This window comes from Meriones unguiculatus, chromosome 2, assembly GCF_030254825.1.
Source record: "Meriones unguiculatus strain TT.TT164.6M chromosome 2, Bangor_MerUng_6.1, whole genome shotgun sequence".
In the NCBI taxonomy this organism is placed as follows: Eukaryota; Metazoa; Chordata; class Mammalia; order Rodentia; family Muridae; genus Meriones; species Meriones unguiculatus.
The window spans coordinates 34,369,934-34,391,369 of record NC_083350.1 but is presented as its reverse complement, the minus strand read 5'-3'; the positions used below and the strand labels follow the sequence as shown (position 1 = coordinate 34,391,369).

Genomic DNA, 21,436 nt, shown 5'->3' with positions numbered 1-21,436 from the left:
TGAACTTGGAAGTGCACAGGAGCGCGTATACACACTCACATTCTGACAGTGTGTTGAGTTTGATGAGAGCACAATAGGGGAAGCACAGCTCACGCCTCAGATCAAAGGTACCACACACTTTAGTGACAGTATCTTTAAATGCAAAAGACCATCCCGCAGCGAGTGCCAGGAGCTCACAGTGCTGACAGGGTTATGGGAGATGCCGAGGGAATGTCGACTGTACAGGAAAAAAAAATGGCTGGTAATTATTCATGAAACTTCAGGAAATAAACACTCACTTTCAAGAAATTGTTTTCAGCTGCTTTAGAGGCAAGTGGCAGCTAAATTACAGTTCGGGGAAGGGGAAGTTTCCATTTTCTAATTTGATGCATTCTGCTGCCTCGGGTGACATTATCCAGACTCTGGGCTGCCACATCCTGTCATACTTCAACCCTCCTGGATGAGCACAGCTGAGAGGGCTGGGTATCCGGTCACACTGTGGGCTGAGGGTGCTGTGAGAAACGTGCCCCAGAAGCTCGGGTGATTCTTTGGGCTCTCATTCTTAGGATTCCCACAAGTACTTTTGGCTGTACCCACTGTGGTTGTTCCTTCAGCATCCCCTTCATGCCAAGCAGTGGTGTATGGAAAGTGCTGGGCCTGCTGAGGGCCAGCCTCAAACTCCTTCTCCTGTGGCTTTGGAGGGAAATCAGACCCGGAGGGGTTGAGGGAAGAAATGATGTGAGTCAAAAGAGAAAGTCTTAGGGGCTTGCACACTGAGCAGTGGCTGTCAATAATATAAATAAGGGGCTGATCTCTGACAGTATAAGAAAGAAGAAAGGAAATTAAGTTTTATTAAAAGAGATAACAGACATGGTATCAGGCAGGCAGTTTCCTATTGCCTGCTGAGGCTCATAATGAGGATTCCCAGCTCTGCAAATGATGAAGTGTCAAAAATGGCCTTGTGGAGGCTCTGGGATGGTTATAGAAGACTCACTTTACTTCAAGTGTGTGTGTGTGTGTGTGTGTGTATGTGTGTGTGTGGGTGTATGTGTGTGTATATGTGTAGAAGACACAGGCCAGTATCAGGAGTCTTCCTTAATTGCTTCTCCTGCCTGTTTGTAAAACAAGGTCTCTCACGGAGGGGACAGGAGCCCCACAAGAAGACCAACAAAGCTAAAGCCTGAGGAACCCAGTTCAGTCCCTGGAAGACCGACCCCTGCACACTGTTCCTGCTCTCTCTCTCTCTTTCTCTCTCTCATACAGACACACACATGTTCACATGTTATGCATATATATGTATATATATTTTGCTTTAATTTAAGGCCGCAGCCCAGGCTGTTCTGCCTTATCATGAATGAGAGATATACATTCAAAAGTAAAATGTTTAATGCAGCAATTTTAGACATAGTTAAGTCAATACTTCTGGCTGAGGTTAATGTTTATTACATGAAATTTAAAATAATATTTTCTAATTCTTTCTCATTAGAAGCTTATACTGCTGTTTATTATGTTGCCACAGAGCTTAAAAAATTAAAAAAGGAATTAAAAGGTATCCCGTGGGCAAAGATTACAAGGTTTATTTGTTTTGGTTTTTGTGTGTGTGTGTGTGGGGGGGGTTGCCTGCCTGTACGACTGTCCACCGCATGCTTTCCTGGTGCCCATGGAGGCCAGAAGAGGGCGCCAGAACCCCGAGAACTGGAGTTACAGATGACTGAACTTCCACGCTGGTGCAGGAGATCAAACCTGGGTCCTCAAGCAGCGAAGCCTGTGCTCTTAACCCCGGGGTCATTTCTCCAGCCTCACTCTTGAGTATTGTAAAGGGGAATGACAAGGTCCTCGTCAGATAAATCCTTTGCCTCTCAGTTTACAACAAAAATAAAGTGGTTGAGTCGGAAACTCTCAGGGCCACCTCTGCCATCTTTTAAAAGCATGAATGAGGAGCCCAAACAATTGAAAATGGAACAAAATCGGAGGTGACGGGGAAGGAGTGGTGAGACACCCTCCCCTCATTGCACAGACTAAAGATTTTGGTGTTCACCTGCTTGCTCCAGGACTCTGACTTGGGAAAAAACAGAGACTCCAAAGGACTGTTCTTTCTTAAACATAGTGTGAAATGTTCCTGGATTGCATTGGAAATTGCTTTTTTTTTTTTTTCTGAGTAGATTTTCAAAGTCAGGTATTTTGAACCGTGGTTGGCTGATTGCACGGTTCACAGTGGTAGATCCGCGAATCCGGTGGTGTGAGAGACTGGCATGCATCGGAACAGTCAGGGTACAAGCACAGACATTGCAATTTCCGATGTAATAGGTTATTTGGTGTGGAAAAGGCTGCGGCCGGAGTGAGAAATCAGAGAACATTATCATTTGAGGTGTGAGAGCTGAGGACAGCTGCTTAAGATCTTGAAGTTATTTTTGTGGGAACCAGAGACCACATTTCTTACTCTGTTAAAAAAAAATATTACTGGTTCTGAATTTATTTTAAAAGTTCCCAGAAAGGAAGGCAACTTGTATCGCATTTACATTGCCTTTAAAAATTGGTAGGGGAGCAACGCTTATAAATTGACAAATTCAGTTACTGCATCTAATTTTTACAGTAATGAAATACTTTAAAAAAACAAGATTGTCTTGGAGTACTGGTGTAACACTTTATCTACTCAGCACGAAACCTTTAATCAGAAGTTATTAAAATCCCTGAGACACTGAAATGTAAGGCATTTAAATAACTCTCAAGTAGGATTCTGGTTAAGACGGGTCTCTAAATTTACAATTAGCCACACTAGTCTCTTGGTAGGGGGATTATGGATGGGGTCACCTAGTCTGAATGCACAGCTTCAGCTGATTGAATGGCTCTGGGCAGCCCCTCAGCTGCTTCAGGGAAGCGCGGGTGGGTTACGCTTCAAGATGGCTTTGTGCAGGAGAAGCCTGAGCGGGAAGTAGGAATGGAGCATGCGCTGGGCTCTTGGGCTAGAGTCTAAAGCAGAGGTTCTCAGCCTAGGGAGGATCCTTTCGCAAGGGTCACCCGAGACCATCCTGTATATCAGATGCTCACATAGCGATACACAAGAGTAGCACAATTAGAGTGATGAAGTAGTAATGAAAACAGTTTTATGGCTGGGGGTCACCACAACAGCAGGAACTATATGAAGAGGTCGCAGCATGAGGAAGGTTCAGAACAACTGGTCTAAAGCAGTGTGGTATGTGGTCGGCTGAGGGGTCTTGGCTGCATTCCCATTGGTGTTCAGTGTCTGTAAGAATTCTCCAGTAGCAAATACTTCAGAAGACGGTGGCATTTGTGGGACTTTCTGAGCTTCCTGTTTCCATTTGCTCCACCCAGTGAAGAAGTCCTTAGCTCAGGGTAGATCTGAATTAGAGTGTCAGGATGGTGGGGACCGTGTGCCTGGTTTTCTCCTTTCTACGTTTCTCAGGCATCGCCATGTTCTTGAATGCCCCTGCTTAGCACTGTAATGGCTTACTGCTCTGCTTCAAACAGCCTCAGAGAATAGTTTTTCCTTTGCTTTAGTCTCCTTTCTCGTGGAAGAAAGTGCACTTGGTAACATTATTTGGTTGCCTGCTAACATTGTTCTATTTCTTCATATTTTCTTATACAATGCCCTCTCTCTGCCCCCTTCATCGTGTATGCTAAGAAACCAACCCAGGACTCCATGAAAGCTAGTGAAGAATAGTACCACTGAGCTATGATTCAAACCCCACTCTTAACATTTCAGTGAGTGAGAAAACTGGGGCACAAAGTTCCTGTCTTTCTAGATGTCAGCGAATGGTCAGGGAATGAGCTTGAAAGCCTGTGCCTGTTCTGTCATTAAAGAAGCACAGTGGCTTGGGAAGGAAGAGGAAGGTGTTGGGGCATAGTGGAGCCTAGGTAACAACTCCAGAAACAGGAATGCTGATGAATATATGTGCCAGTGTCAGAGTCAAACATCACAAAATAATAAAATGACAGGTTTATTTTGGCCTTCAGTGGCGCTGGTCAGTACTCTAGAAAGTCAAGTTTTCATTGGACAATTCTGTGATCCAGTATGCAAATTGCTATCAAAGATGCAGTAGCATATGGTAAACATGGTAAGCTAGCTACAACACAGGGCTTCTTTTCCATATTTTTAGACATCTCTGATTTTTTTTTTTCCTACTCAACTGTCACAAACTTTTATTGGGTAGCGTATCCTTTTAGAAGATTTTTGTTTGAAACTAAAATACTCTCTGCAGTTTCATGTTTTGAATATTTGTTCCTGGGTAATAGAACTGCTTTGGGCTGGTGCACAACTTTTACAAAGTAGATCTCTGTGGTAGAAGAATGTTATTACATGTGTATCTTCTATCTATCAATCATCTATCTATCTATCTATCTATCTATCTATCTATCATCTATCTATCACCTGTCTATCTAATCTCTCTGTCTCTGTCCTTATATATATTTGTTGCACATATATCTTGTTTGTTTTAGCTCTGTGTATGTGGAGGCAGAGATAGATGTTGGGTGTTTCCTTCAGTTGATCACTGCCTATTTTCTGAACCAGAAGCTTTGACGATCTTTGTGTCTCCACCTTCCCAGAGCTGAGATTACAGTTGTGCACCAAAATTCCTGGATTTTGACTTTTTTATATATAGATGTGGGAGATTTATGACAATAATCCAGCCCCTTGTCCAACCCTCACTCTCTTCATCCATCACAGTGTCAACATGGCCTGTTGCCATGGGTCAGATGGTATTGCCATGCTTTTCTCACTACAAGATACTGAAATCTACTGGCCCAGGAGCAAAAAGAAGGATTTCCTTTATTAATTTGTTTCTATCAGGTACTTATAGTCCCCATGAAGAGAGTAAGTAGCACAGTGACATTTCCTTTTGGACTCTCTCAGATAAAGATCAGCCATTACTACAAGTCCTTGGTGTGGGGTAACCTTCAGAGAAGCTTGCTTCCGCCATAAGACAGACGGTAACTTCCATGCCCTCTTGTTTGTTGGAAGTCAGTACTTTCAGAGCCAAGTTGGCACCTTCTTCACGAAATCAGCTGTGCCTGTTTTTGGAAGTCCAGTTTCCTGGTATGGACTGTTGACATCCCCTTTTTAGACCCTTGGTTGAGTATCCATTTTTATAAGATTTTGCTGTAATTTGGCCTCGGGCTCTAGGATAGGGGCTAGGGTATGTAGCTCAAGGAAGACTAGGAAGAGGATGCTCCAGCTGTGTGGCTGTGGGAAGTCATTGTCCATGCTGGATGAAGACTTACCTGTAAGGCTGCTTTTGGAGCACCCTTTGTCCTATCTGTAGTCACCTCCCCAGACTCTGTAAGGAAGCCCAATATACTCATTGGTACTCCAGAGTGAATTTTGTTGGAACTGTCCTTTGTTCTGACATTGGGACCTTGGACATGAATTTCAGACTTAATGTCTTTTGAAGGGAGGGAATTTTAGCAAAAGTTCTCTAGGGGAAAGGTTTAATACTTCCTAAATGAAAGCCTGAAACTAGAACAAGTTGGCCTGGCTTCTAACTAGTCTAATCACTTGTATTCTAAAGCAATTTAAATTTTAATTTAACTTTTTTATACTATGACTTGTTATTCTTTCAGAATGACAGCATGAGAGCTCAGCCAGTCAGAGAATTCTAGTAAGTGCATGCTTTAGACAGAAGCATGCACATCGGCACATTCTCCTTTGTTCATCAGGCTGCAGTTCATATGAAATCATTGATCTCAATTTTCTTTCAAGATGTGAACGGATGCACTGTGAGGTATATGTCTAGAGAAACTGATCTATAGGTGTTGTTCTCTCACAAACGGTTGAAAATGTAAAAATGAAACAACAGAAATGATAGCCATGGAATATATCAACAGTGATCCAGAAGGAGACCAGCAGTCTTTCACTACTTCTGGTGAAAACACTAATAATCCAATGAGGTTAATCCTGTATTTTCCCTCCTAGGGCTTATTTACAGGTCAAGTTATAGTCTGTGTTTTATTTTATTTTATTTTATTTTATTTTATTTTATTTTATTTTAGAATACAGTCACTAAATAGTACATTTGAAATTGCCCGTATCCTGAGAGTAACAGGTTCAGGAGGTTGCAGTGAACTGGAGTGTCCATCACTCCCATTGAAAAAGAAGAACCTTAGGACACAGGGTGTCATAGGACTGAGATCTGCTCCTGGTAATTTAGGTGGCCACCAAGATGCCTGTACTCTGCGTCATTGATCAAGTTGCCCTCAGGACTCTCAAGGGGACTAGACAGACCACCTCAGCTTTCTTCTCAGACTGGCGATCTTTCGTATTTTCACCACTTCATCATGTTACTCACTTGACTTCACTAGCATGTATCAATGTAATCGTACATTTAGCCTTTGTGTCAGTCTGTCAACACCTTTTAACACAATGCTGGAAAAAGATAGCAAATTTTATATCAGGACATGTAGCTTGTCTCCACCCCCCCAAAAAAAAAAGAAAAAAAAAAACAGATTCGGGTTAGTAGTTTTGGAAATACACTGTAACAGCATCAGTTTTCTACTTACCAGTCAAATATCATTATCTACTCCCAACTTTGTGGAAATACTTAAGCAAATATTAACATCAGCATAGTATTCCTGATGACATTTGTCCTTTTCCTCAGAGTAAAATTAAAAAGAAAGCTGAACAACTACAAATGTACTTCATCTACAAAGATGAGTGCCCAGAAAAACTTGGCTCAAGCACAATCTTGTTCTCGGTTCAAAGTCCTTCTTTTTAATGAATGTTGCCCTGTTTGAAGATATTAATTTACTAATACAACAGATACTGAATGATTCCTCATTTTGTTACAGGCTTCTGGATATTCAAATGACAAGAACACCCCCAAGAAGTTCTAGAAGATGTCCAGTGGGCAAGAGCCTTTGCTGCGTAAGCATAAGGACCTGAATGGGCATCCCTACCAGCCTTGTGGAATCCAAGTGTGGCCATGGGCAAAGAAGAAGAGGATGGGTTGTTCTGGGAATTTCAATGGCCAGCCAGTCCAGCTCAAACAGTGAGTTCCTGGTTTAGTGAGAGACCATATCTTTTTTAAAAAAATATTTATGTTTATGTTATGTACATTGGTTGTTTTGATTGCATGCAAGTCTGTGTGAGGGAGTCAGATCCCCTAGAACAGGAGTGACAGACAGTTGTGAGCTGCCACATGGGTGCTGGGAATTGAACCCAGGGTGAAAGACCATATCTTAAGGAAATTTAATGCAGAGAGTGACAGTTCAGGCCATACAATGACTCTCTCTGATCTTCACATGCCTCTGCATACATACATCTCTGCATACACATATACATACAAAACACATACATACACAGAGTTTTTATAAAGAATTCAGCCCTGTCTTCTACGCTTATTCATTTGTCGAAAGTCAGTTTGATTCCTTGATAATCAAACAAACAAACAACAACAACAACAAAAAAAAAAACCAAAAACAAACAAATCATAACATCAAAATTGGGATGACCTCTGTGTGCAGTATCTGAAACAAGGTATGCAAGTTAAAAAAAAATAGCAAATGATGCCTTCAGCTAAGTGTGAAATGTGCACATTGTTCTGCGATGGACAAATTAATTCACAGTTTGTGCCGGCAACCTTCCAGACAGATGGGTCTTTATCCATCCACGCTATATATGTATTGTACCTACCAATTCTATTTCTCCCTATAGGTTCCAGTAATACAGAGAATCAAAACAGCCATCATAGAGACAGTAGCAGCAGGTTACTGTAGGTCAGGCCATAGAGCAACTAGCCAGGAGCATATCCATTCTCTTTGGATTTTTTTGTTTGTTTTATAGACAAGGTCTCTCTGTGTAGCCCTGGATGTCCTGGAACTCACTCTGTAGACCAGGCTGCCCTTAGACACACAGAGATCCAAGTGCATCTGCCTCCTGCGTGCTGGAATTAAAGGCGTGTGCCACCAGTGGCCGGCTCAGTTTTCTTTGTTTTGGTAGGAATGTTCTTTATTATTACGGTTTGACTCCTCGTCCTCCTCTTTTTCTCCTTCTTTTTCCTAAAATAGAGACTAAGTCCCTAGAAAGAGGCAGTAGTAGGAGAACAGCTGCAGACATTTATTTGCTAAATGTGTTCCCAGGATACACTCAGATACACCACCGGTAACTATTCGGAGGATGTGCTAAACACATAATGTTGGTGGAAGCCCTTAAGTACCAGCATCGTCAACATCAGCATCAGTAATGGGGTCACGTCCTGGAAACAAACACAGATCTACAGCTTTTTCCACCCAGGAACTACCCGAAGAACTGTGAGTTCTGTTTAGGAAAAACAATGCAAGTCTGCTCAAAGAGTTTCCCAAATTTCCAAAGTGGGAAACACTTCCCATTTAAAAAAAATTAGTTTTCACAGAAATAAACTAGTTCTTTTTCTTTAGAAGTTGTTGTTAATGAAATACAGAAAACCCCGGACCCTTAAGGCTCATGCTAAAAGTAAAGGCATTTCTGACAGGGCAGTTAGACGACATCACACAGCAGCTATTTCTTTGATCACTTTTTCCTTACTTTTGGTGTTGAAAACATGTAAAAACCAAAGACTGATTTAGAGGAAAAAGCTGTAAATGTGTTCTTTCACCTATGTAAAATGCAATTTTATCTGAAAAGACTTTTTTTTTTCTTCTGTGCAAGGCAACAGTAATTTAATTTAGGAGACTGTTAACCTCCAATGTAACAGATGTATAAATCATATTAAAACCACCTTGAAGTTTGAAGTGAGCTGTGCAATAGATCCCAAGACCATTTAAAAAGCCCAGCTAAGTGACTCATGTAACATGTCCACCAGACAGCAAAGAAGAGAACCAAGGTTAATTAAAAGCAAACACTGCCCATGCTCCTCTCTTCCTTTCTATAGCGTCTCTTCTTACAGAACATTTCAAAGCAATTTCCTCAATTTTTCTATCAGGATTTCTTCAGTTGCTTCTTTATGTCTCTCTTTGTCAGAAAAAGTCTTCACAAGTTTGGAAGCCACTAAGGAGACCCTAAGTTTGCTTAAAAATTTCAAACAACGCTAAAATACTTGATGAGAAATTTTGCCCATGTTAAGTTCAAAAATTTCTAATTTTGTAGGGTTACATCAAGCCAATGATATCACCCCAGTTAAAAATTTTCAGTGCTTTGGAACAACTATTATCACATTTCATATATTTAAAAAAAGGGAAAAAAACTGTTGGAGTTTAGAACTCAGAAAACTCCGACAGTTCTTAAAATAACATACAGAATTGTGCCATTCCTTGTGATTAAAAAAAAATTAAAACAATTCAATCATTTGGAAACAATGTAAAAAGCACGCATTCCATGTCTGTAGAGCAATGAGTTATCATATAACTCTTGTATTGTGTCTTTCTTTTTCTTTTTTCTTTTTTTTTTTTTTTTTTTTTTTTTGCTATTGACTACAATAGTGCTATCTTTGCCAATGATGCCAAACTCTTTTTATAGGTGGAATCTCTAAGTCAAAACAGTCCCTGGATATGTGCTTTCCATAAGCTCAGTGTCTTGCACTGTTGAGTTTTCAGCACCTGCTACACATGAGTGTTAGAACTCCTGTCTGTGACTAAAGAGAATGTCACGGCAGCAAATGGAGCAACTGTTCCTGTTATCAGCATCCCAACAGCCTCAAGGTGGCTTGGGGATTGCTCCTTTCAGATATGTAGTTATTTGGGCTAGGTATGCACTGACCCATGGCTCCTGTTTTCATCTTGGGTCTCTTACATCTGCAGACATTAAAAACAGAAAAGTAGCAGGCTCCCTTGGATGAGCAGCCATTGCACCTACACATAAACTTTGAAGAAACATCTTTATCTTGTCTTGATGTTTCTAGTGGATAGAGCCCAACTTGGAGGCTACAGCTAGTCTCTGCCCCCAGTTAAAGAAAAACAAACCAAAAAAAAAAAAAAAAAACATTCATCCCATTCATCCCTCACTTATAAAGGGCAGTTTAGGGGAAACAGGTACTAAGGGACAGTTGGAAGGTGAAGAAGACTTAGTTTGCTTTGGGACAGAATATAGAGGATAAGATCTACAAAACTAGTCATAATAATGTAATATATTAAGATATATATTTTAAGCCTACTATAATCCCAGCAAAGAAGGGCAGAAGGAAGAAGAGAAGTGAGTCAGCAGAAAAAGGCGAAAGAGCATGAAGATAGACCTACTTCGAACCAGACAACAGCTTGTCATGTGAACAGGACAGACCTGTTTTGAGACCATCGCAACTATTATATCTAAAAGACTGTCTTTAAGAAGGGAGAGCAAGGAACATATCTGTTGGCTCCGCCCTCAGTTACTGCCACTGTTTCCAGTCCTACCCAGAGAGTGTTAATGTCCATACACTAAGCTGTAACCATTGGAGTATCTTAGGAAGCAGGGGCTCTAGTTCACAGGTGTTGTGATCAGTCCTACAGAGTCTATTCCTGGATCCATAAATGGAAAGTTAACACAAGTGACTGGTCGAGCTGCGTGAGAAAGTCAAAGAGGTTTACTAGGTTTCATAAAAAAAAAATGGTTGAAGAAGAGCTGAGATGTTAAAGATGAAAGAGATAGTGACAATGTTTTCTAAACTAAAAAAAATTACATTCATGGTTTTATAGAAAGAAAATAATAATTGTACAATTGTAAATACATCTAATATGCAGATTTCAATTTTTCATTACTGAGAGAATTACAATAAAGAAATGATATTAGTTGATAAATAAGCAATAACTACAACTTAGTGTCATGTTGTGGTAGACACTGAGACCTTTGTATGCATAATCCCATTTCTAACATGTATCACTGGTACCTACCCACAGCATGGCTTGTTCTTTTCTAACAAAACACTGAATTTCTTGGGGCTAGAAATCTCACATCCCCACAACAGCCTACCCTCCTCTGCAGAAAGCTGTAGCTAAGAGACTCAGGAGTAGCCTTTGAGTGACAATGAAAGTTTATTAAAAGTGTTTCAGAAAATGAGGTACTTTCCTGATGCTACTGGATTCTGCTTATCTCTTCTTTACTTTTCTTCAACGAGATGTTGGTACTATATTTATAAGAACAAAACTTTACAATCACAGCTGTGAAAAATCACACTTGTGGGGTCACTGGCAGCCAAATTCTAGGTCTGAATCATAAGAAGAAACATGTTGTGAAATTATTATTTTAATGGATTTTAATATTATTATTTCTCTACGTCATGGTTTATGGCATTTCTGTTGCTAACCTGATTTTCTCCTTCAAGACTTCCATGTAATATTAGGTACACTCTTAAGACTTATTTTTTCCTTTGCAAACAGCTACCTACTATGTACCAAGAACTAGTCCATGTTAAGAAGCTAGAATAACAGTATCTTTCATTTCCAAACTCTTACTGCTTGCTCACACATTCCTAGAGCTATGCAATTGTACTTAATCAGACTACACTAAAAGGATAATCATGTAAACATGAGTCAGACATAATAGGATGGAAACTCTCTAGATACATTAGTTGAGACTAAATGTGTAATTTCCCTTTAACTCAATATAGGAGCAATTTGAAATCAGTATCTCGTGTAAGGAATGTTACAAGGTGGAGAAAGATGAAACTATAAATATGGGAAAAGTATCTAAGTTTAACTCCTCTAACAGACTATAGGTTATGTTTTCACTGAAAAATTTAAAACAATTTACAAAAAGATTAACAGTTGCTGCGGCCCAGTAATTCTACCATTGGGCATATATCCAAAGGAAATGAAATCAATTGTTGGAGAGACATATGCACTCGCATATCCACTCTAGCATTGTCCGCAATTATGCGAAGTGAAAAGGGCCTAAGAATTTATTGAGTGATGGGAGGATGCTGAAAAGGTGATAGATGTGTACCATGGGATACTGTTCAGCGATTAAAAGAGACTATAAAATCATGTCACTTACAACAACAGCAAGCCTGGAGAGGTCCCCCTAGAGCCAAGAAGTCCCTTTGCTTTCTTCTACGGTTTTCTCTTTAGCATGGAGACCAGGGGCTTTGGACAGCACCTTCCATCTGAGTCCACATTCAAGTGACTTTTCGTGTCTTGCCAAGAACAGCAAGGCTTGGCAGGAAGTGAGGCTAAGAAGGCATTGCATTTCTGGCAGCTGCAAGCATGTCTTCTAAGAACTGTGGTCAGAGATTGTAATGAGGCCTTTATAGTGAGAAGAAATTCCTGACTGAAGTCTGAAAAACAAAAGTAGAAACCAGTTATTTTTTTTTTATTTTTACAATTCTTTTTAGTTGGAACAATTCCCCTTTTCCTTTTTTTTTAATGATATTTGTTCCGTGAGAAAACAGAGGACATTTTTCAAAAATCTACATAAATAAACCTCATGGTTCATATAGGCAAATAATGATTTCAAGAGTTAAGGATCATAATACTTACCTTGAACACTGGATGAAAACACAGATTTACTTTGCGGGGTTTAATGAAGATTTCCTGATAAGGTATATTATTTTCTCTTCAGATTCTGAATGGCTGAAAAACTAACATGTCAAGTAGAAACTTGAAGACTTTTTTTGGAAAATAATATTAAAATCCATTGAAATCATAATTTCAAAACATGTTTCTTCCTATGATTCAGACCCAACAGTTTGTTTCTTCCAGGAGCTGGCACTCCGTAAATTTCATGGATAGAAAAGATGAGTGTTGAAATGCCACAGAAGAACATGCTTACGTAGATGCTGCATGGCTTTATTGGGGTTGTTAACTCATCAAAAATCAAATAAAAACTAAAGCAGTCTTTCTGAAAGGAACTCAGTATGGTTTGGAGTTCTAGTCTACCTGACACCATGTTTTCCCCTACAGCAGACCATGTGTTCTACATGAAAGGACCCAAGGAGCTTCTGGGTCTGTCCTTGTCAGACAGCCTGGCTGGTATAAGGATGGAGCCTTCATGAGCTGAAGAAGTAGCTCGGGCTGCAAACAGAGCTTTTCCTCTGCATGTAGGTATATGTGTATATATCTTACATTTCTGTGAATGTTTGTAAATGAATCTGAAATTGTTAGTGTGTCACAGCTGAATGCCTTGGTAATGGATTTAGTCAATTTACAAGCTACAGTTGTAGTACTTACACTTTATATATGACAATGATTGTATGCCTATTTAGTACCCAAGGTGAGGCCTGGGGAGAATGAAACTAAGAGTTAAGAACAGACTTACAGAAATAGCTTATCAGCCAGACATAAACCTAAGAAATACTGTCCTGGGCAAGTTATGCATAGGAAATCATAATCTAACCCAGGCAAATGTTCTAAAAAGCTTAATCACCAGAAATATTAGATAGTGCTTGTAAAGACTGTTATAGATATATATTGCATGAAATAAATTTTATAGTCAAATATGAAGAGAATTAAGTATTCAAAGAGAAGAAATGTAAGCAACAAATCACAGAAAGTAAAGGTTACGATGGTGCTGTATCTGGCTGCTCTGACCGTGGGCAAACAATTAGCAGACTTTCCCCTCTGCTTTCCAAATACTCAGTGTTTGATCACTGGAAAAGACAGTGCTGTAGCTGGCAAAGCATGCTTTACCTTTTGAATCTCAAAAGCACTGGTAACCTTCTGATCCAGCTTTCTGGAAAGAGTTCTCCCATGGTAGACATGAAAAATGCAGTGTTCTGTGAAATGCACCCTGAGAGCTGCAGGATGCAGTCAGCCAAATTAAAGCTTTTCCAGTCCAAGCAGACCCGGGCCTAATGCTCTTTTAATTTTAGCAGAGGTCTTGCATTGCATAACTTGCTATGTCAATAGCCTTATTTTACATATTAATCTTTAACTATCTGAGAAATTATGTCAACTGTTTGCACAAATACAAGTATAGGCTAGAATGTTCAGGGAGGAGTTTTTCTCCAAAGCTGTGTTTCACCTGGATACGTCAAATACCCCATCCTACTGCAAAGCATAGGAAGTTTTTTGTAACGTCTTTTGCATGAGATAAGGAAAAATTTGGCACATCCAAGGATGTGGATCGAGAGGACCTACTCCTTTTCACAGAGTGAAAGATAAGAGGGGAACGTAGAATAATGCATAAATGGACTTAGCACATGATACAGAAACTGAGTAAGTGGAAGGGCAGAGAACAGGGCAAGAAACAAAACGGACTCAAAGAAGCCTTACATGAGCTGAGTGGTGGTAGTTGATGCTTTTCATCCTAGAAGGCAGAGGCAGATAGCTCTCTGTGAGTTCGAAGCCAACCTGGTCTACAAAGTTAGTCCAGGACAGCCAAGGCTACATAGAGAAACCTTGTCTCTAAATACAAAGAAACAAACAAAAGAAGCCTCATGGGGAGCCCTGAACTAAGGGGAACAATTGTGTAGAGGGTTGGTGTGTGCTGTACACAGGCTTCATAACTATTCAGTCCCTGTTCCTTTTTGCCCGTTATTCCTTAAGAGCAAAACACTTCTTCACTTCCACATATCTAGATAGGGACTGGGGCGATAGCTCAATAGAAGGAGTTGTCCCATAAATGTGAGGACTGAAGTTCAGATCCCCAGAATCCAAGTACAACTTGGCAGACATAGTGGCCAACCTGTAATCCTAATTCTCAGGAGGCAGAGATGAGGGAATTCTGGGGCAAGCCAGCTAGGTACAGCAGCTCTAGTTAGTGAGCTCAGAGTGTTCAGCATGCAATCTTACCTCAATACAAAACAAACAAACAAATAATAACAATAATAATAACTTCAAGGAAGACACTCAGCATCAGCTTTGGACCTCCACATCCATACACACATGTATATATATACACCTACACACACACACACACACACACACACACACACACACGCACACAATCTTACACACATGTGAACAGCCACACACACATACACACAAGCAAAAAGTGAAAGAAATAGTTAATAGCCTCTAGTTTGGAATTGTGTTAGTTACTTTTTGGCTGTGATAAAATACCGTGACCAAAAGCAACTCATGGCAGAGTTTAAATTGGCTGGCAATTCCAGAAGGCTAGAAATCCCTAACGGCAGGAAAGGCACCACAGTGGGAGCAGTAAGCTGGGAGATCAAATCTCAACTGCTGGCAGGAAGCAAGGAGAGTAAACTGCAAGTGGGGAGATGCTATGGACTCTCAAAACTCCCAGTACCCCATAGGTGACATACTTTCTCCTGCAAGGCTTCCATCCTAAAAGTTTTATAATCTTCCCAGACAGAGCCACCCACGGGGGACTAAGAATTTAAATATGCAAGGCTATGGGAGACATTTCTTATCCAAATTATCACACTTGCCATTCATTTTAAATTACACATGCTTGCATCCATTAGAGATCAACTAATCAGAAATTATTAGTATGAGGGTGCTAGGGCCAGTTTAGATTTGACATTTCTGAGGAGAGGGTTGTGCGTCTTCGACTTATAGTATTATCGGAGGCAAAATAAATTGTGTTATACATTGTTTATCCAGGACAAGTCAGCTCACGGGCCATTCCTACACAGGAATGAATGCTTCCTGATGGACAGGCTTTAGGAAACGACCTAGGAAATACTTTTATGTCATAGTGAGGAGATACAGACACCTGCGGGAATGAAGGTGTTGACGTCTCCATGACACAAGTAGTTCAGTTATTTAAATTTTTCGAATTGCCTCGCAAAATTTCAATACATGGCGAACCTTTCTCAGTCAGGCACCAACTTAAGAGTTCTGCAAATACTCGGGAAATTCAGGGAGAGATTTAAAGGCATTTAAACGGTTGGGGCCTCTGGTTAATTTAACTTTTAGAAATTAAGGACAGCACATCAATTCTGGTTTCTGTTTGCCTGTTTGTTTCGTAGAAGGTGAAAATCAATCCCAAGACAACAGGTCAGGAGGCGGCTCAACTGAATTTTACTATTTAAGAATGTGCAAGTTGTAATAGATTATTTGAAAAATGAAGTAGAAGCAAAAGCCAAAAATATTTACAAAGAATTCTTTTCAGTGAAGGAAAGCAAGTATTTTGATAAATTTCTATATTTTTCTGCATAGACATGTAAACTTTAGATTAAGACAAAAATGTTTAAAGGAAATGTTCTCTGGTCCTTAAGACAGTCCTGGGCCTTTAGCAGCTGCTTGCCTTCTCATGTCTCTTTGTATAATGTATCATGTGCTGTGCCTCTTTCTACTTGAAGCTTGGAGGGTCAGGTTTATTGCTGTCCATTGCCTAGCAGTAGCCCTCTTACGTTTTTAGGTTAAAGATTTATTTTCTTCAAATGTATTACATTATATTCCTGGAACTCAAATTAGACTCATTAGGTGACAATATTCCTCAATTTCCTTAGATATGGGCCTTAGACTTTTGTAGATGTTGAGAGATATCTTTGAATTTCTGTCACAATCCCCCCCCCCAGCAATTTGACTAGTTCGTTAGTTTTTAGACCAATTAAAAATATTTTACGTTTTAGTTATGTGAATGGGGATCTCTTGTGTTCATACGCCACACACAAGTGCCTATATGCCTGAGAGGCCAGAAGAGGGCGCCAGATCTCCTGCACTGGAGTTACAGGCAGCTCTGCGCCTCCTGACGTGGGTGCTGGCAACCGAGCTTGCGTTCTTTACAAGAGCAGAGAGCACTGTAAGTGCTGAGCCATCTGCGTAGGCCCCCCAAATCATTTCTGTTTGCTGTCTATGTTTTCTACCTCAGATGTGCTGCCTACTCGCTCATTTTCAAGACTTGAAGAAATTGCTTGGTAAGAGGTTGATTAATTTCTTATTCTGTAATTACAAATGTGTATGCTTATAAAAGCTTAAATTTCCAATATGTCAATAGCATTTCATTAACCCCTTGTCCTCATCCGTCTGTGATAGCACATCTCTGAAATACCCTTGCTTCTGAGACAGAAAGAAGAGGAGCATGAGTTGTAGCTTAGGGTGTATAGCAAGACTCTGTTTTAAGACAACTGAAACAAGCGTACCCCTTATTCCTCCAATTTGTTTTTATTAAAATCAAGATTTCAGTTAATAGACTTTTTTTGTTGTTGTTGTTGAATCCGTAGAAAACCCTATTCACACTTCAGTAAAAACTAACAGATTTTTTATTTTGCAGGTTTTTTTTTAAAATCCCAATTGATATTTTTTAGTTTTAGTTTTGTACATTTCTTTCAATCACAGTGCTATTTTTTGGTCTTTTCCCCACCACCACTTACAAAGCCAGAAATGTTGTCTTGAATCCCACCAGTGTTTTTCTATATTGGAAGAGGTTTTAACATAATAATAATAATAATAATAATTTTTTTTGAAGGACAAAAATGCCAGCTAGGCTTGTACACACTCTTCTTTCTCTGTAAACATTCGAGGAGCCCCACCCTGTTATGGATGCTCCGCACTTACTTCCATTTGACTTCAGTAATGGAGATGAGTCCAATTTCCTGTTTAGTGACGGTGGAGACATCTAACCTGTCTCTTAATCCTGTGAGTGAAACACATTAACGACAGAGAAGAAAACTGGTTTCAAGCAGTAGCTTTGATCAGTAGAAGATTTTGTTTGAAATATGGGATAGGTGTGACGAACACTGCCCTTTACAGGCTCGTAAAGTTCAAGGGAAACACTTTCAAGGTTGGTTTTTATCTGCTAAATGAGAGTGTAGAGTTCATTCATGTGAGTGGAGTGCCACACGAGGTTCCAACCATTCCTGGTTAGAAGGCAGGTGGTTTCAGGCTGACGAAACAGTTTTCACCTAGCGAAGAAGCTGCCCCGAAGTCCTACGTTCAGGGTGTTTTCCTGGGCGACTGAACAGTGACTGAAGGTTGGGTTGGAACGCTATCAGGGCACACTGAACTGTACCTCAGTACTGTATTTGTGGACCTTCGAAACAAAAACAGCACTTGTAAACAGGGCTGGAATTTACTGGAGAGAGTCCTGGTTTAAGTCCTAAAGGGTCAAGAAGTCAAAGAGGTACCTCCCTGGTGCCCTTCTATTTAGTATCACTAGTTATTGTTGCTAAGTACAATGTAAACGAAAACACAGTCAAACGCAGTCCCACTGCTTGTGGTTCTCCCTAAAGTATTTTCCCCTCACAGAGTGTCAGAGCCCCCAAAATAAGTATCTCATTGGCAAATGCATTTCTTGACTGGCTCGGAAGGCTTCGAGAGCAGCTCATTGAGAAATATTCTGCATTCCCAGAAAGGACGTAAAAGTACAGCGGGAATTTTCACAGGACACGAGCAAGATGGTGGCATCATCCTTACCCAGGCTGCATTACAAGGAAAGAGACTGCCTGGATTTTTACTTAGGTGATCTTGGGGACATCGCTGCCTTTTTTTTTTTTTTTTTTCAAGTTAAGTGTATGAAGGGATGAGTAGCAGTCTGAGAGTCACTTATGAAGGCAAGAAGACCTGATATCTCACCCAAGGACAAGTGGCCATTAAGCTATGGAGTCCTGAAACCCACTACAGTGCTTCTGCTACAAGTGGGGGGGGGGCATTCTTGAGAAAATGTTTGGGAACCTTCATTTTTAGAACATTTTCATTGTAACCATGATGAAGAAAAAATGAGCTTGAAGAGTGTGCTGTAACATTTTTGAGAATGGGAGAATGGCTGAATCCAAGCCTTTTCGGCGTTTCTAAGTATGGGGTCTGCCAGAGTATTACAGAATTAAAGAGGAAATTCCAGGAGCCTAGAATGAGGTCTCTTCCAGCTTTTATTGGCCCTGAAAGAATGTAAATATATATCCTCACAGATCCCATAGCTTCTATGCTGGAGAGTTTAGAATGCCAGTAACCATGACACCATTGAGCCCACCAGCAGGATACTAAGCCTAGAGAATGGATTGTAACAAATGTTGATTGGCTTTGGCAAGGACAGTGGAGGCAGCTTGTGGCCTCCTGGTGAGAGGGATATTGCCTTAGCAACAGAGGAGGCTTTGGAGGAAATCACCTCATAACACAGGAGGGTTAGCCTGAGTGGTGGTTTCCTGTGGCAAATAGTGAGGTCAAGTCAGAAACACCATTGGTGACATTCTACAACTTTCTAGGCAGAGTCTCTTCTTCTGATGGTGGACAGCAAGCTGCCCGGTAAGAGAGTCCACACTAGATCAGGCACCTCCCACACTCACCAGATCCAGACACTAAATCCACAGCCACGCCCCAGCCTGTTGGGGTGGATGCGAGCCAGGTGAGATGGGTTGTCGGTGAGGAGGTCGGTCAGGAATTTAGTAGGAAACTTATCTTATTTTATAGGATGAAGATGATCAAGTTCTCAAAAGCAACTGAGAATATATTAAGCCAGAAATGACAGGGAAGTTGAGACCAAGATTTCCTTTTCCAAAAGGATTGTCAATGCAGCATAAATGGAATGCGCTGCAATGAAAACACTCCATAAGCAGGCTGGCGGGGTGTCGGAGCAAATTGGAAAAGACGCTTCCGTTGCTTATGCCACAGCTTATGGAGGGTGTGAAGTGGGTGCTTGTTTCAACTCCACAACAGGGCAGAGTTATGTCGATTTGCTTAAAAAAATAAAATATTAGTCAAAATCTACACTTAAGTACAGCATAAGTGGTTCAAAATGCTTTGGAATGAATTCTTAGGATGAATTTCCATTGTTAGACTGATCACTTTTATCTTTTGATGCCTTAGTGTCTTCATCCAGTAATGGGGGTATAGTTATACTTAGTTCAGACATATAAGTATTGGTTGGGGATAATTTAAGGAGCTATGTCATCTTTAGCAAGTACTCCACAAATACTATCATTGCTGTTATAGACGGAACACTCTTTGCCTTCCGATGGGTTTTAGATGAAAGCTGTGGTAACGGATAAGATTCATACTCAGTTCTCTGCTTTGCTCCAGGGAGAGGTGCCGAGGCCAAGATGGCTTATGTTTAGGATAGCACTGTGTGGCTGTACTGATGATCAAAATCTTGCCGAGACACTTAGAAAAATACACAATATTAGAAGCTTTTCCTAGCAGACTGATATTTCAAAGGGGAGATCATCATTTAAGCTAAGCCTTGTTTGTTTACAACTCAGGATGACGGTGTGAAAGCAAAGCACACACCATTCTCAGAGTGCCAGAGTAGTTCTCTGACTAGCTTTCCTCACTTTCTCCTGCTTGATTTGTATTTCATTTTGTGTTATTTTGTTTTTGGGTTGACTCTAGTTTTGCGTGTGGAGGGGGAGGATTGTGGAAGCTGGAGGAGGCGTTAACCTCCACGTTTAGTTTTTGAAATAGGCTCTGTGGTGGTTTGAGTGAAAAGGTCCAATAGACTCATACGCTTGAATATTTGGTCCCTAGTTGGTGGAACTGCTTGGAGAGGCTGAGGAAGTGTGGTCTTGTTGGAGGAATTACGTCATTGGTGGCATGCTCTGAGGTTTCCAAAGCTACACACAATGCCATTGTACTCTCTGTTTCCTGATTGCTTCTTGAAATATGTTTTGTTGTTGTTGTTATTTTTCTAAACTGCTACTCCTGCTACCTACTACCTCTAACTCTCTGGACCCACAAGCCCCAAATAAAAATTTCCTTCTATAATAGACCTTAGTCATGATGTTTTAACCACAGGAACTAACCCAGGATCTCTCACCGAATCTGGCGTTTTATCAAAGATGACTGGTCAACAAGTTTCTATGATCTTCCTTCTACTGGTTCCTCAGTATTAGATTGTAGCCACACATGAGAAAGCTCAGATTTTATGTGGTGCTGGGGATTTGAACTCAGTCCCTCTTGCTTGTAGAGTTAAGTACCTTTAACTCTCTGAGAGATCTCCTTAGCCCCATAGTGTATTTTAATTTAGTTCTGTGTAAATGAAATTCTGCCAAAGTTGGGAAGACTGAAATTTATTTAGGCTCTTAATATTTCTTCCTAAACCTCCAGTTTTCTTCCACATCAGTATTTTAATGACTTTCCTTCTCCTGCTTCTGGTCCAGCAGTCTAGGACCCAGGAGTTTTTGATTGTTCCAACCAGACTATCGCCACTGCACAGAAAAACATCTGGGTGTATAAATATCTTCAGCTCTCCAAAGGTAGGAAAAACAACCTAGTCTGGACCAATTTGAAAAGGTCTTCAGAAATATCTGAATGAAGAGTTTATGTAGCTCTCATCTAGTCTCCTGTAGGAAATAACTCTCTTCCCCCAGCTCCTCCTGCTCTCCTAAAGGAGACTAGATATAGTGCAAAGCTGACATTCTCTATTATATTTTAACCATAAAACAACCTCCCTAGGTCTCAGTCAAAGTCTAAGGTCTAATGAGATGCTGAGGCCTTCCTGGGCATACCACAGTGGTGTTGTGCACAAGAGCGAGATTTTAGGAATGTTCTTTCCTAAAATCCTCCTCACAATGTTCTCAACAGACTTACACTAGTAGAACACATTCTGCCTTCCAAATATGTAACTCTAGCATCCCCAGTGTTACCTTACCGCTGTCAGCAACAGCAGCAACACCGCATACACACGTACACACATAGTTACACACTCAATTTTGCCTTAAAGAAAACCAGGTTTAGTCACTATGCACAGGCTCCATATACAAAACAAAAGCATCAT

At 40.5% G+C, this 21,436-nt stretch overlaps 1 long non-coding RNA gene across 1 annotated transcript; it reads right to left on the bottom strand.

Moving 5' to 3' along the window:
• Nucleotides 1–6,138: 6,138 nt before the first annotated feature.
• LOC132652119 (uncharacterized) lies at nt 6,139–13,660 on the bottom strand. The gene is made up of 4 exons (XR_009589605.1): nt 13,507–13,660; nt 12,358–12,458; nt 11,876–12,155; nt 6,139–6,361 (listed from the first exon to the last, which is right to left on the bottom strand). It is a non-coding gene; the product is annotated as an uncharacterized LOC132652119 (long non-coding RNA).
• Between the last annotated feature and the right edge of the window lie 7,776 nt (nt 13,661–21,436).